The 14,929-nt window shown below is 33.0% G+C and overlaps 1 protein-coding gene and 1 pseudogene across 4 annotated transcripts in view; one reads left to right on the top strand and one right to left on the bottom strand.

Annotated features, from left to right (window-relative positions):
• The window catches only part of ADK (adenosine kinase), a 498,350-nt gene that overhangs the window by 166,434 nt on the left and 316,987 nt on the right, over positions 1 to 14,929 (top strand). The window lies entirely within an intron of this gene.
• LOC144243582 (small ribosomal subunit protein eS27-like pseudogene) lies at positions 470 to 627 on the bottom strand (annotated as a pseudogene).

The raw sequence follows: 14,929 nt of genomic DNA, 5'->3' as shown, positions 1-14,929 counted from the left end.
TCTTACACCTGGAACAGTTGTAGAACCGTCAATAGCACAACTGTATTTATAAATATCAGAGCAGGATGTGGCAGATGGTGATGCAACACAGAGGCTTGTCAAACCTTATGTCATTAAAAAGGAGGTTTTTGTTGGAGCCAATTTTAAGATTAATGAATAATTTTAAGTAATTTAGGTCTTCCAGAGTAAAGTTGACTATTCAAAGCGTGATTTCTCCTTGCAGTTGAAAAAAATTTAAATGTGAATTAACACCTTTCGTTGTTGGATTAGATTGTGAGAGACTTTAGTAGCTAAAATAAGGTGAAGAAAGCAGTGTTTTGTTTTTCGAAATGATATTTTTAATGGGTTTGTGACATTTTTCTAAGTTATGTGAGGTTATTTATCTATTTTTAATTTTTTAAAATTCCTTTTATTTAGCAAAAGTCTGTTTATTGGGATAGTTTCCCACTTATCTTGATTCAGGGTGCTTTTAGTGCTGCTTCCGTCTGAAGGAGCATCCTTCTGTAAGCCTTGCTTTTCCTCCTGTAGGCTGGCCGAGGACAGTGGAGCAGACAGCACACAAAAAACTATTTGTGCCTGGCTAAAGATGGTGGTGGTTTTGTAGCATCCTGGGCACTTAACATCCATGAAGTAGGAGTTGGGGCTCTGCAGCAGTTGCTGCTTCTTAGGCTTCCTCCTTTCTTCCATGGATGGGTGCAGGAGGTCCTTGTGAGGGGCATGTTCTCTTGGGGGGGGGCGTGTTCACTACCAGCAAAGATGTCAGATTTTTTAATTTGAAGCAAAAATGTGTATATCTTATCCTTCTTTCCCTCTTTTCCTTACTCACTGAGTCCTTCCCTTTATTCTTCCTTTCTTCGTTCTTTTTTTCTTTCAAAATTTTTTGTCCCTTAATTATACCTTCTATTAAGAGAATCTTTTACCACTATATACCTTATAACCTTTAATGTGGTGCATTGTTCTATGGTATGATGTTAAACATGTGTACAGTTTGGGATTGTGTTTCTGCTGCTGCCTAAGAGCAAAACAAAGAGAGCTTCAGTAAAAATACTACAAATGACAATATCTAATTTCATCCAGGGGATAAAACTCTTGCCTTGGTTTCATTCCTTTTCATTTTATTTTGGAATTAGAATTCAGAAACTATTAAAAAAATGTCTATGGATAATATATTCATTTATTAGAACTGAAAAATAAAGTCAGAGCTCTCTGGGGAGAAAAAAGTCTCATTTGTTTAGTTGGTTGGATAATCTGGATGGTCTTTGCCAATTAAATTATCTAGTGGAAATGTCACCTGCCATCTTTTTTAAAGAACAGCTTTTCTAGAGTATTTCTGTGTTCTGTGGTACTTTTGATGGCGAGATACTTGAGATAATGAAGTAAAAAACTAAACAGTCTAAATTCTAGCAAGGCATAGTGATTAGGGGTGTAGAGGATGTGCTATAGAGTTAAGCAAAGCTGGCAAGCAGAAACTTGGGCAAGTCAGGTAACTTCTTCCAAGTTTTAGTTTCCTTTTTTTTTTAAATAGGGATAATCATAGTAATTTTACAGTCTAAAAATTTTAAAAGGGTAAATTCATGACTCATGGAAAATGAACACATGTCAGCAATTTTAACTTATAATACATGAGTGTACAGATAAGTACAATTGATTTAAAAGAAAACTCAAAGTCCAAAGGCATGTGTGGTCTTCGAAATCAATCTACAAGTATTACAAAACTGACTTTTTGTTGGGGTGGCAGATTTCAATTCTCCCTGTAGGGTCAGATTTTATTTACTGATTTAGAGTCAAGAATTATTACTGTAAGTAATGTATAATTTATATACTTCTAAAATAGTTCAAAGGTGATAAAATGTATAAACCTCATAGAATCAGATAATCTAGATGGCTGTGCTCTTTAAAAAAATGCATAGCCTTCTAATATCTGCAATATTTTTGATCCATTTCAAGATCTTTCACAATTTTTTTCTTTGGTGGTACTTAACTCAATATAGTGTGCTGTTAGAATTGAATTATATAATATGAACAATATACCTACCTCAGTACTTATACATAAAGAGAGCTCAGTAAATTGTAGTTATTATTACATTCTGAAAAATGTGTATGGTGAGCATTTTCCATTAATTGAATTAAACTTAAGCTGTAATTCCAGCAATTTGATGAGAATGTATTTAAAGCAATAAAATACACCAGATATTCCTTCCTTCACACCTATTTATCTCATAACAAATTCTTTCAAAAATAGAAAATAAAGCAATGGGGCCTAAAACTAGTTATTGGATTGGTTCTTATGAGGATTAAGAAGTGAANCTCCTAGAAAAAAATAAAAAATTAAAAAAAAAAAAAAAGAAGTGAATAAAATAGAATCTTGTTCAAAACTCCTGAATATTTTACTTGGTTAGCTAAATTGTTTTGGTTAGTGACTTGGAAATTCTTTGTCTACAGTTGTTGGAAGATTTGTTGGTTGATTAGCATCAATGTAAGGATTGTTAATCCATAGTTAATTGAATGCAAAAGAAAAGAAATAAGTCTCTTGGTATCTGAGCATGGTACTTAAATAAAGATGTAGTTTAAATTCATTTTGGGGCACCTGGGTGGCTCAGTCCATTGGGCATCCGACTTCAGCTCAGGTCAGGATTTCACGATTTATGGGTTCGAGCCCCACGTAGGGCTCTGTGCTGACAGCTCAGAGCCTGGAACCTACTTCGGATTCTGTGTTTCCCTCTCTCTGCTTCTCCCCCATTCATGCTCTGTCTGTCTCTGTCTCTGTCTCTCAAAAATAAATACAAAAGTTTAAAAAAATTCATTTTATGTTAGTTAATTATAAACACTCTAAGTTTTTATTTAAGGATATTAATAGTAAATCCCTTTGTAAAAGAACAGTTTTTTAAAGAATGAGATAATAATCTCTAATTATTGTACCTAAGTCAGTTTCATAAATGTTTATTTTCCATACCACACTCCTAATTCCACAGTATGTATTCAGTAATTTTCCTCACATTTTCTTAGGGTTTCATGTTTATATTTAAGCTAAGTAAACATCATAGAAAGCTCATAGTGTGTTATCACAACCAGGTTTTTATTCTAATCAGCATCTTTTTCTCCCATGGTCAAGGTGTCATAAAGAGTGCCTTGATGCTTCTGGATGACAGTGACTCAAGAATCACTGCAAACATCACTTTTTATCAAGTTCTGTGAACCTGTTCTATTTCGTCTTAGAGTTAGATATTTGTTAGTCTTCACCTTTCCATGTGTACTTTCCTCTGCCTAAAATGCTTTTTACCATACCTTTTTTCCTCATCCCTTCTCAATTTACCTGTCATTTCCAGAAATAAATGCTTTTTCTGACTTTTCATTTCCCCATGTAAAAAGTTCTTATATCTCTTTGTATAGCTTAACCCAGCTAAGTCTGTACATTTGTCTGTGATATTGTGTCATTAATCATCTTCCCCTTCACCAGCATGCAAATCATTGATCATGGTTTTTTTCCCCGCATTTATTCATTTCTGGATTAATATAACCCAGTCAATACTTAACCATAAAATAGGCAAATGAATGAGTCTCTATTCCCTTTTGTATTATTTATTTGACCTTCTGATGGTGAACGCTTACACCTCTATTCAAGTTGATCCTAGATTATGCTTACTTTTACACTTTATTATCTAAGTGAGAATTAGAAGTAGCACCTGGGTGCTCAGTGGGTTAAACTCCTGACTTCGGCTCAGATTATGATATCATGGTTCGTGAGTTCAAGCCTTGCATCAGGCTCTGTGCTGACAGCTCGAAGTCTGGAGCCTGCTTCAGCTTGTGTCTCCCTCTCTCTCTCCCCTGCCCTCCTAGTGCTACATCAGAATTAGAGCCTTTTGCTAAATAAAAAGCAAATCCAGAATCCTGTAAAGGAAGAGTTTATTCACAGGGGTTATTGCAAGAATGGAGAAAGGGACCTTTGCAATAGGGGAATGGGAACTACTGCAATAAGGAAAATGCTATCATAGTGAGATCTGTAAGTGTCTTAAAAGTTAGGCAGAAAAGGGGTGCCTGGGTGGCTCAGTTGGTATGCATCTGATTTCGGCTCAGGTCGTGATCTCTAGGCCCATGGGTTCAGCATCCCTTTGGGCTCTGTGCTGAGAACTCAGCTTAGACCCTGCTTCAGATGCTAAGTCTTCCTCTCTCGCTGCCCTTCCCCAGCTCCCACTCTGTCTCTCTCTCAAAAATAAACATTTAAAAAAAATTAAAAAGTCAGACAGAAAAGGTTTTTCTTGTAGAAGGAAGAGGAAATATGGCTAGAAAGAACCTGTTGAAGAAATGAAATGAATGTAGGTGGAGAGGTAGAGTGATAGGATGGTACAGAGAATGTTTTCCTTTGAGATCAGCCTGTTCTCAGGAGGGGCTTTCAGGGTGTATGCTGGTTAAGACTGTGGGTGGGTCAAAGTTCACATGTCTCAGGGAAGTAGAGAAGCTTTTAAACTACCTTTGGTTAAGTCAAGGTAACAGATATTTTGTTAAGATTAATCACTGGGTACGAACAGTTCCAAGTAATCATTTTTGAGCAAAGAATGGGAATCTGTGTCTAGCCTGTCATAAGGTAAACAAGGGAGTTATATATGAATCTTTACTAGTCATATGAGAAAGAATGATTCCTTGTAGTAAACTGTTTCAGGAACACAAAGGGAAGGGGGATTTCTTTAACGGTCTCTGGTTAGTTATCAGGGCTTGGGGTAAAGTTAACACTGAGAGAGGAATTTGGAAACATTTCTAATACAGTTATCTTGGTCACTTCCTCTCCTCTTTATCTTCAGCCCCAGCCCCCCCACCCCCCACCTCCCAGGAGAAAATTAGAGACCCATATCTCTCTGATTCAGAAATCTTTATATTATTGCTAAAATATTTAGTCCTGGTAGTCGTACATTATCTTTTCCACAAAATTTATTTTCTATTTTTACTCTTTCCTCATATGATCTTTAGAATAATTTTATCTATATATTTTTTAAAAATCGTGTTTTAGTGGGAATTTTGTACAAGTTATAAATTAATTTGGGGGTAACAGACATTTTTATGTTGTGTTTTGACCTAATTGAATGACATTAGGATGATGTATCTTTACTGAGTCAAATGTTTTTTTAATTACCCAATAGACTTATAATTTTTAAAAAAAGATCCTCTTACATTGATATATGTTATAAATATCATGTAATGTGATACCATTCTTATTCTTGTTGTTATACCTACAACTTTAAAATGACATCTCTTTTTTACCATGCTTCCCAGGTGATTATTGCTAGTATAGGAAGAGATATAGTTATTTTATACTCAAATACAATATTCCTTTACTGATTATGTTACTTTTTTAGCTAATACCTTCCTTTGAGTTTCTAGATATTTATTCATGTTCCCTGAAAATTGTGTTTGTTTTATCTTCCTTTCTTTTTTTATCCCTTTTTCATATGCTATTACAGTATCAAGAATTTCAAAACTCTTTGGAGAATTTTAATATTGGCTTCTGAAGGTATATATGCTCTATGCTAGGGAAGAATTATTCTAATCCTGGTGTTTTTACAATTTAAATGGCTATTGAAGGGTGGCTCAGTTGGTTGAGCTTCTGACTTCAGCTCAGGTCATGATCTTGCTGTTGTCAGGTTCGGGCCCCACGTTGGGCTCTATGTTGACAGCTTGGAGCCTGGAGCCTGTTTTGGATTTTGCGACTCCCTCTCTCTCTCCCTCTCCCCCTCCACCTCAGCCCTCACCCACTCACACCCTGTCTCTCTCTCAAACATTTAAAAAAAAAAAAAAAAGAATAGGTGTTGAATTGATTACATAATTTCCAGTTTTAGCCTATTGTTAAAATACAAGCATGATGTCAAGCACTTTGTCAGTTTTTTTTCCTCTGTTGTTTACCCTCAGTATTTCCAACAATCTCTGTCACTTAGAAGACATTCATTGAACATTTTTTGAGAATTAATAGACATAACCCTGTATGGAAAAAGCTGTATTTTCCTTTACTGTTTGATAATGTGACTTGTATTAATTTTATTTTCCTTTACTGTTTATTTTCCTTAACTTGTATTAATTTTATTTAATTTTTTGACAGGTCAAAACATAGCTTTTTGTATAAACATGAATATTTCCTTTAATCTATTTATTGAATTTTTTTTCTTTGAATGCCATGCATTATACATTTTGACAGGCAGTATAAACAAACTAATAAAGAGTATAGACTTTGGAAACAAAGACCTGGATTCCAGTCCTGGTTCTTCTACTTACATACTCTTTGACTAATAGTTTTTTCACAAGTAAAATGAAATGATAACTCATAACATAATATGATATTGCCATAGATTACTTAGAATAGTGCCTGACACATATTTGATGATCAAAAAGCTTAGCTGTGTTGTTGTCCTATCATTGCTTTAGTTGTCTTTGATTTTGGTGTATTATATCATAGAATTGTAAAATCTTGTTTTCTTTATGTAAAGCAGTCTTTTCAATGGTATCCCAAAAATGTGTGTTACATCATCATTTCTGATTTATTGGACTCATGCCTAATTAGCAGATATAAAAAGTAAAATGTGGCGCTCTCATGAATAATCTTGCATCTATTGCATTTCTATACACTAATAAACAACCAAAAAGAGAGGTTAAAATAATTTTATTTACAATTGCATCAAAAAGAATAAAATCTGAGGCACCTGGCTAGTTCAGTCAGCTAAGGGTCATGTTATATGAGTTTGGCTCAGGTCATGATCTCATGGTTTGTGAGTTTGACCCTCACATCACGCTCGTTGTTGTCAGCTGAGAGCCTACTTAGGATCCTCTGTCCTCATCTCTCTACCCCTGCCTCTCCTTTCCTCCCTCCCTCCCTCTCTCTCTCAAAAATAAACAGGTATAAAAAAGAAATAAATTCTTTTTAAAGAATAAAATACCTAGGAATAATTTAACCAAGGAGGTGAAAGACCTATATACTGAAAATTATAAAGCATTAATGAAAAACTTATGAAGAAGATACAAATGAAATATATTTTGTGATCATGGATTGGAAAAATGAGTATTATAAAAATGTCCAAACTACCAAAAGGGATCTGTGCAATCCCTATAAAAAATCTTAATGGCATTTTTTAACAGAAATAGAACAAATCATCCTTAAATTTGTATGGAATCACAGAGACTCCAGGTACCCAAGGCAATCTTGAAAAAAAAAAATGAAGTTGGAGTCACCACACTCCCTGATTTTAAACTAATATTACAAAGCTACAGTAATCAAAACAATATGGTGCTGACATAAAAACAGCACATAGATAAATGAAACAGGATAAAAGCCCAGAAAAAATTTATGCATATATGGTCAGTTAGTTTACAACAAAGAAGCCAGTGTATAATGGGGAAAGGATAGTCTCTTCAATAAATGGTGTTGGGAAAACTTGACAGGCATATGCGAAAGAATAAAACTTGATGACTAATCTCAACCATACACAAAAATCAACTCAAAATATATTAAAGATTAGAATATAAGATTTGTAACCACAAAACTCCTAGAAGGAAATGTAGGCAGTAAGCCCCTTGACTTTGGTCTTGATAATGATTTTTTTAACCTGACAGCAAAAGCAACAAAAGCAAAAATGAACAAGTGGGACTGTATCAAGCTAAAAAACTTTTGCACACCAAAGGTAGTTATTAAAATGAGAAGCAAACTACTGAATGGGAAAAAAATATTTGCAAATTATATATCTGATAAGGAATTAATATCCAGAACACATAAAGAACCCGTAGAACTCTGTAGCAAAAATAAAAAGAAACAAAACAAAAAACCAGTTTGATTTAAAAGGGCAGATGATTGCAGGAGACATTTTCCCAAAATAGACTTATAAATGTCCTGTAAATACATGAAAAAGTGCTTAACACCACTAGTAATCAGGGAAATGCAAATCAAAACTACATTTCACATATTACTTACCGCTTGTTAAGAGTGGCTATTGTCAAAAAGACTAGAAATAATGTGTTGGCGAAGATGTAGAGAAAAGGGAACTGTTGTACTCTGTTGATAGAAATGTAAAATAGCGCCACCTATGAAAAGCAATATGGAGATTCCCCCCAAAATCAAAAACAGAACTAACTATATGATCTAGCAATTCCACTTCTGGATATTTATCCAAAAAAGATGAAAACACTCCTTTTAAAAGTCACATAGAACCTTCCTGTTCGTTGCAGCATTTTATAATAGCTAAGATGTGCAAACAGCCTAAGTGTCCACTGATGGATGAATGGATAAATTAGAACTGTTGTGTATGGGCAAGCACACACACATGCACACAGAATGGAATATTATTCATCCATTAAAAAAAGCAATGAAATGTTGCTTTGTGACAACATTGATGGACCTTCAGGGCATTATGCTAAGTGAAGTAAGTCAGATGGAGAAAGACAAATAAAATGATCTCACATGTGAAGTCTAAAATACACACATACACAAAACCAAGCTTGTAGATACAGAGAACAGATTGGTGGTTGCCAGAGGCTGGGTAGGGGAAATGGGTAAAGGAGATCCAAGGTATGGATTTCCTTTCATAAAATAAGTCATGGGGATATAATAAACAGCTTGGTAACATAGGTAACGATAATGTATTGCATATTTGAAATCATTAATAGAGTAGATTTTGAAAGTTCTAATCACAAGAAAAAATTTTGTAACTATGTATACTAATAGATATTGACTAGACTTACTTTGATGATCATTTCCCAATATATACAAATTTTGAATCATTATGTTACACAGTTAAAACTAATAATAGTGTTATATGTCAATTATACCTCAGTAGAAAAAAAATTCTGCCTCTTAACAATTTGCACTATGTCTTACTCTTTCCAATTTTAAATACAAAAACTCCAAATGGTCACAAACAAAAAAAGACTTTTATGTTCTTTTGAACGTGTGCTATTATAAGATATTCACCATACCTAGGAAAATAATGTCCTGATTTATTTTGTTTCCTAAAGCAGTAGACAAATTAATTTCTAATGTTTAAGCCAAAGATTTGACTTTTGCTTAACACATTCTGTGCTACATAAAGAAGAAATTTAAAAACATTTCTAGGATACACTCACCTAAGGTAATCCTTAAGCCATGGAATTCACTTGATAGTATCCATGACAAAATGTATAGGAAAATTGCAAAACTTTCTTGTGATTCCACTGAGGAAGGAATTCTAAGTATATATTTTAAAAAGTTCTTATGGCAGAGGTTTTTTTTTCTTTTATTTGGGAACATACTTTTGATTAGGTTTTTTTTTTTTTAACAAATAGTTTATTGTCAAATTAATTTCCACATAACACCCATTGATTAGGCTTTTGAATGTAATAGCTTATTGATAAAAATGTTGACTAGTGAATGAATTGTGCATCTTTTAAAATATTTAGGGTTTGTCTTAAATGTTGAGAAATTGCTCTTCATTCTTCATCGATACAGCCTGGTTATTGTAGTACAATATCAAATTATGTAATCTATAATAATGAATTGTCTAATTCAGAGTCTGTGATATTATCTTTCCAAGTTCTAGTATTTGTCTCGCACTCATCTTTAACTGTGAAAAGATAACTGAGATAAAATGTTGGCTTCCTATCCACTACCTGGGCATAGCTGCACGGAGGTGACCAAACACTCAAAACCCCCATCTCCCTTCTCTTGTCTCTTCTTTTCCATCTCAGAGGTATTGTTGCCTTCTATTTAGAGTCAGTGACTTCCTATTTTCTAATTTTACTCCTTTAGCAGTCAAGAGTCTCAATCCATCATTGCCATGTTCAAGAGAATGTATTCACATTGATTTTTAAATTATTTAAATATGTACCTATTTAATCTTTATATTATTATGAAATGAAAGCCCTATCATCTGTTAATATAATTTGAAATAATTGCAGGGGTAAGGTAGCCTGAGGTACTTATCTCTGGTTTTGAAATTAAACTCTGGGTATGTTTGAATATAAAGATAAATATGTGCACATGTATGTACGTGGTTAGGTAAAGTGAAGAATTGGCCTAAGGAACCCTATCACATTCTGTGCTTCTTTTTGAATCCCTCTCATAAAAAGCATTTACAGTATGTATATAGTGATATAATTTTTGGCCCATTTTCATAGATTTTACCTGATAGTAATTGTTTTTCATTCCATCATGGACCAGAATTTTCTTCTTTCTTGAGAAGTCTCTACATGAAAATTAGCAGCTATGCAGCAGATTTGAAATAAGAGAAAAAAGAAAATTGGTTGGATGGGTGGATGTTAGCTGACCACTGAGAAACTCTTTTCTTGGTAGGAGTAGAAGATGGGTTGTAGATGGTGTGTAGCCAAGTTAAAAAAAAAACTTTGCATTTACTATTTCTGTATTTAGAAGTGATTTAACAACATGCAATAGAAACTGAAATAATTGAGAATTATAGAAATTAGAGGTCTGATAAAATAAGAGCAACTTAGATATGATTTTATAAAAGCAGTCCAATTCAGTCATGATTGTAGCATACCATTTATGCAGATATAAAGAATTACAATAAATGTTTTATTAAATAGATCAGATTACTTTTCAGTTTTGTTAAAAATAGTAATTATTCATATTTATTGACCACTGGGGGATTTGTGTTTTGTGTAATAGTTGTCACCTATCCTATATTAAAAATCAAATGAAATATTCTCTAGGTAGATTAACATAACTAATATACGAAACTAATATTTGAAATGTGTGAGTTTTTTTAAAATACTAGGGAACTGAAAAGTAATATCTCTGTGAAGCATTTACATAAATGTGTCATGTCCCTTAAATGATGAAAAATGTTAACTTTAAATATGTAGAGCACTTCTTTAAATTATTTAAAATGGGTCATTTTCCCTTCCCAAAACTTATAGATTTAATCCTACCCTGAGGAAAATGTTACTAAATGTGAAAGATCATAGTCACTAATAGTGTAGTTAGTGTTGCAATTTTTTTAAAGCAGTAACTGTCATTCTTCACCATCTCCTTTAAGTACTGAAGAGATGAGTCTTAATTTTGTAACCATCTTGGCTATGTGTAATGTGTAGAACTTGGGACATGTACAAAGCTGATTTGATGGGACTTATATATTTTAGAGAAGTTGGGTAGTAGGAAGCTGTTGGGCTCCTTTATAGGAGATTAAACCTGGCATCTCAGAAGTTGTGGCAAAAAAAAAATTGTGGCAGGTTTACATTTTATCCTTACACCGTCATATATGTAGGATTCTTTAAATTTTTAACTGGTTTTAATTGTTAAACTTAAAACATGTTAGGACATTGAAAAATAAAGGAAGGGAAAAAATGACAATAATCACTTTTATTTTCTTCCAGTTGTATCTGAGTCAGTGTGTGTTTGTGTAGTTCTACAATTTTATATTTGTTTGGCAGAGAAAACGTTGCTTTTTTTTTGTTTAAGTAAATTTAACTTCTGGCATGTTTTACAGAGCCATCAGAACTCAACCTTAGGGAAAATAATGTAAAAATAGTATTCCAAATAAAAGAAAATGAACTAAGTACAATATATTTCTTGACTCTGGTGCTTAGTTCTAGGAAGCATATAATTAAAATATGTGACAGACATCTTACTTGCTACATGTGACCTTGGGCAAGTTTACATAGCCTTCCTGTACTTCACTTTGCTCATTTGTGCATTATAACACATATACTGTACCTTTGTGGCAGTGTGGGTAAAATATAAAATAAGGGTATGAATAGTAGGTACTAGTATGTAAAGTACTAGCACATAAAAACTTTGTCATGATAGATGTTGATGTAATTAGATTATAGTGTTATCATTATCAAAGATTATGCAATTTAATTCCTCAGTATTTTCATAAAATATTTATATGAAGTAGGTGGTATATATTGATAAATTGCACTGGACAAAGTCAGTTTCAAAATAGTCCTGTATTCATATTTCCAGGGACTTCTGAAGTTATTTTTAGTTATATATTTATTAAATTGCTGCTCTGCCTACTGTGACTTCTCAGAAGCACATATTATGGGTTGAATTTTAGATGTCAACATATGTTCATCTTGGATTGAAATGTGTGTTATCATTTCTTAAAAGTTAAAATTCTCAGTCCTCTCCATCATCATTTTAATTAGTGATAAAAGCTTGTCTTCAAGAAAATTAAGTGAATATTTTGATTTAATTTCGTAAAATTATTGAATTTGTATTTTCCAAAATGTGATATATATGTTTTGGTTATTTAAAAGTATGTTCACATATTCTTCAACATTCCTTCATTTAGAAGGTAGAGCCTAATTTCCCTGCTCTTGAATATGGGCCAGATTTAGTGACTTGCTTCTAACAGATAGAAAGTGTAGCTATGATGGTGTGCTATTTCTGAAAGGTTAGATCCTGAAGGGCGTTGTTACTTTTGGTTTATTTTCTTTTGGGATGCCCGTAAAGTCAACCACCATGTTATGGAGACACAACAATCAGTCTATGGAAAGGCCCATGTAGGGAGGAGCTAAAGCTTTCCCACCTCCAACCAGCACCAAATGCTAGTTCTCTGAAAGAGCCAACCCTAATCAAATCTTCAGATGATTGTAATTCTGGCCAATTTATTCACTGCAGCCTAATGAGATACACTGAGCCAGCACTGCTCTGCTAAACCGCTCTCAAAATCCTGAGCCATGAAAGCTATGTAAGATTATATATTTCCACTATGTTTGGCAGCAACTGATAGTAGGCACAAAATCCAAAATATTAAATTAGTATATAGTGAAAAGTAGAGTTTTTTTTTCCTTTTGCCCAGTTCATTTTATAATATCTGATTCCTATAATAAGCTTTTTGTACATGCTTCCAACAATATTCTGTTCCTTTACATCTATGTTCTCTATTAATGTGTTTTATGCATATATTATGCTATATACATAGTTTTACATCTTGTACTTTTTTTCTATGTATTAGAGATTGTTCCAGATCAGTACAAAATAGATCTGGCTAATCCTTTTTAATGGCTATCATGGCCCATTCTGTGACAGCATTATAATTTGTTTAATGAATCCCCTATGTTTGGATATTTAGAAGGCTTGCAAAGATGCTTCAGTGAGTACTTTAATATACATGTCATTTTCCATTTGTGTAAGTATAGCTTTATCATCAATTCTTAGAGAGTTGCTGCCTCAGACAGCATAGGTCTGGAACATTTTTTAGAAGTTGCTAACTTTATCTATGTAAAAATTTTACCAATTATTATTTCTATTAGAACTAAATGAAAAAAAACATTTAATACATCCTTACAAATTCAGAATATTATTCAGAATATTCTTAATCAATGATATGAAAAATAGTATCTCATTGAAAGTTTACATTTACATTTCTATGGATGATGTGAAGTACTTGGATGGAATGACAAAACTCACTCTAAAAAGAGATGAAAAATCTGAATGGAATATACCCATACAAAAAATAGAGCAGGTTATAAATGAACTTTCTCTCCGCAAGAGTAATAGTCCTAGTTAGTTTCATTGGGAAAATACACCAAACCTATGTGGGACAGATAATTCTGAGAAGGTTCTACATAATTTGAATTATTAAATAAATGAATAGCAGAAAGAAAAAGAAATAAGTGAGCATAAAATTAAAAGTATCGATCAATTCTATTTGTAACTATTGTAAAAATCTCAAAATATTTAGAAATAGAATCTAGTACTACATTAATAATAGTGACCCATTTGGGAGGTGTTACCAATTCTGAGAATCCAAGGATGGTTCAGTAATATAAAACCTATTATTTTGGTCATATATCAATAAACATAAGAGAAATGGAACCTTGAGATGCTAAAATAGCATCTACTGATGATAATAGATCTAGGATTCTTTAACATGATAGAATTTATCTCTTTCAATTCCAATGCCAGCATTATATTTTACAGATAAAGTGGGGAAATAAATTAATACTATCTTTGTTGATTCTACGCTGGAAAACCCCAGTGGAATGAAATGAAAGGTTATAGGGGCATCTGGGTGGCTCAGATGGTTAAGGGTCCGACTTCAGCTCAGGTCATGATCTCACAGTTCGTGGGTTTGAGCCCTGGGTCAGGCTCTGTGCTGACAGCTAGCTCAGAGCCTGGAGCCTGCTTCAGATTCTTTATCTCCCTCTCTCTGACCCTCCCCTGCTCATGCTGTCTCCCTCTCTCTCTCAGAAATAAATAAAACATTTAAAAAAAAAAAGAAATGTTGAAATGAAAAGTTATAAACAGATAATCAATGAATTAGTTGGATTTAAAATTAAAGTATTGAGGCACTGAAATTAATAGATTTTATATACAAACTGTAAACCTCATTCACAATAGCAAACAGAAGATAAAATACCTTTTGCACAGCTATTATTATTTTTATCCTTGTTATTTGTCTGCAATCTCTGCCCACCCCTTCCCACTTATATTTCCTGTTTAAACTTTATTGTTCTTGCCTTTTGTTTTATTACTTTTTGTTTTCTCTATGTAATTTTATTTACTGTTTTGAGCTATAAGAATAATTTAATACCAGAAACATTACAGATTATATATTACAGTGAATATGGTAAATACAGCTTATATTGTACATTAGTAGTGTAGCTTAAATCAACAAGTACAAACTAACTTTTGGCTCTATGGCTAACTTTTATTTTTTACAGATGTATGGAAGTGCCTAAAATTTAATTCTATGTACCACAGTGTGTTTTAAAAGTTTTGAATCATACTTATAGTTTTGCAAACCACTATTGGTTTTTATGTCTCACAAACATTGTATTCTTAAATAACTGGAGTGATAACTGATTATATAAAACATTTTACTTCAATTGAAATAGCATGGCCAGAGTAATTTAATTATGTTTCCCAGAAGAATAAAAAAATATGACAATTCTATATTAGCATTAGCTTATGTGTGTATTTCTGTTTCTTTAACTTCAAATCGTTTATTGCTGT

This window comes from Crocuta crocuta, unplaced genomic scaffold (assembly GCF_008692635.1).
Source record: "Crocuta crocuta isolate KB4526 unplaced genomic scaffold, BGI_CrCroc_1.0 scaffold167, whole genome shotgun sequence".
Lineage (NCBI taxonomy): Eukaryota > Metazoa > Chordata > Mammalia > Carnivora > Hyaenidae > Crocuta > Crocuta crocuta.
This window is presented reverse-complemented; position numbering and strand designations above follow the sequence as displayed.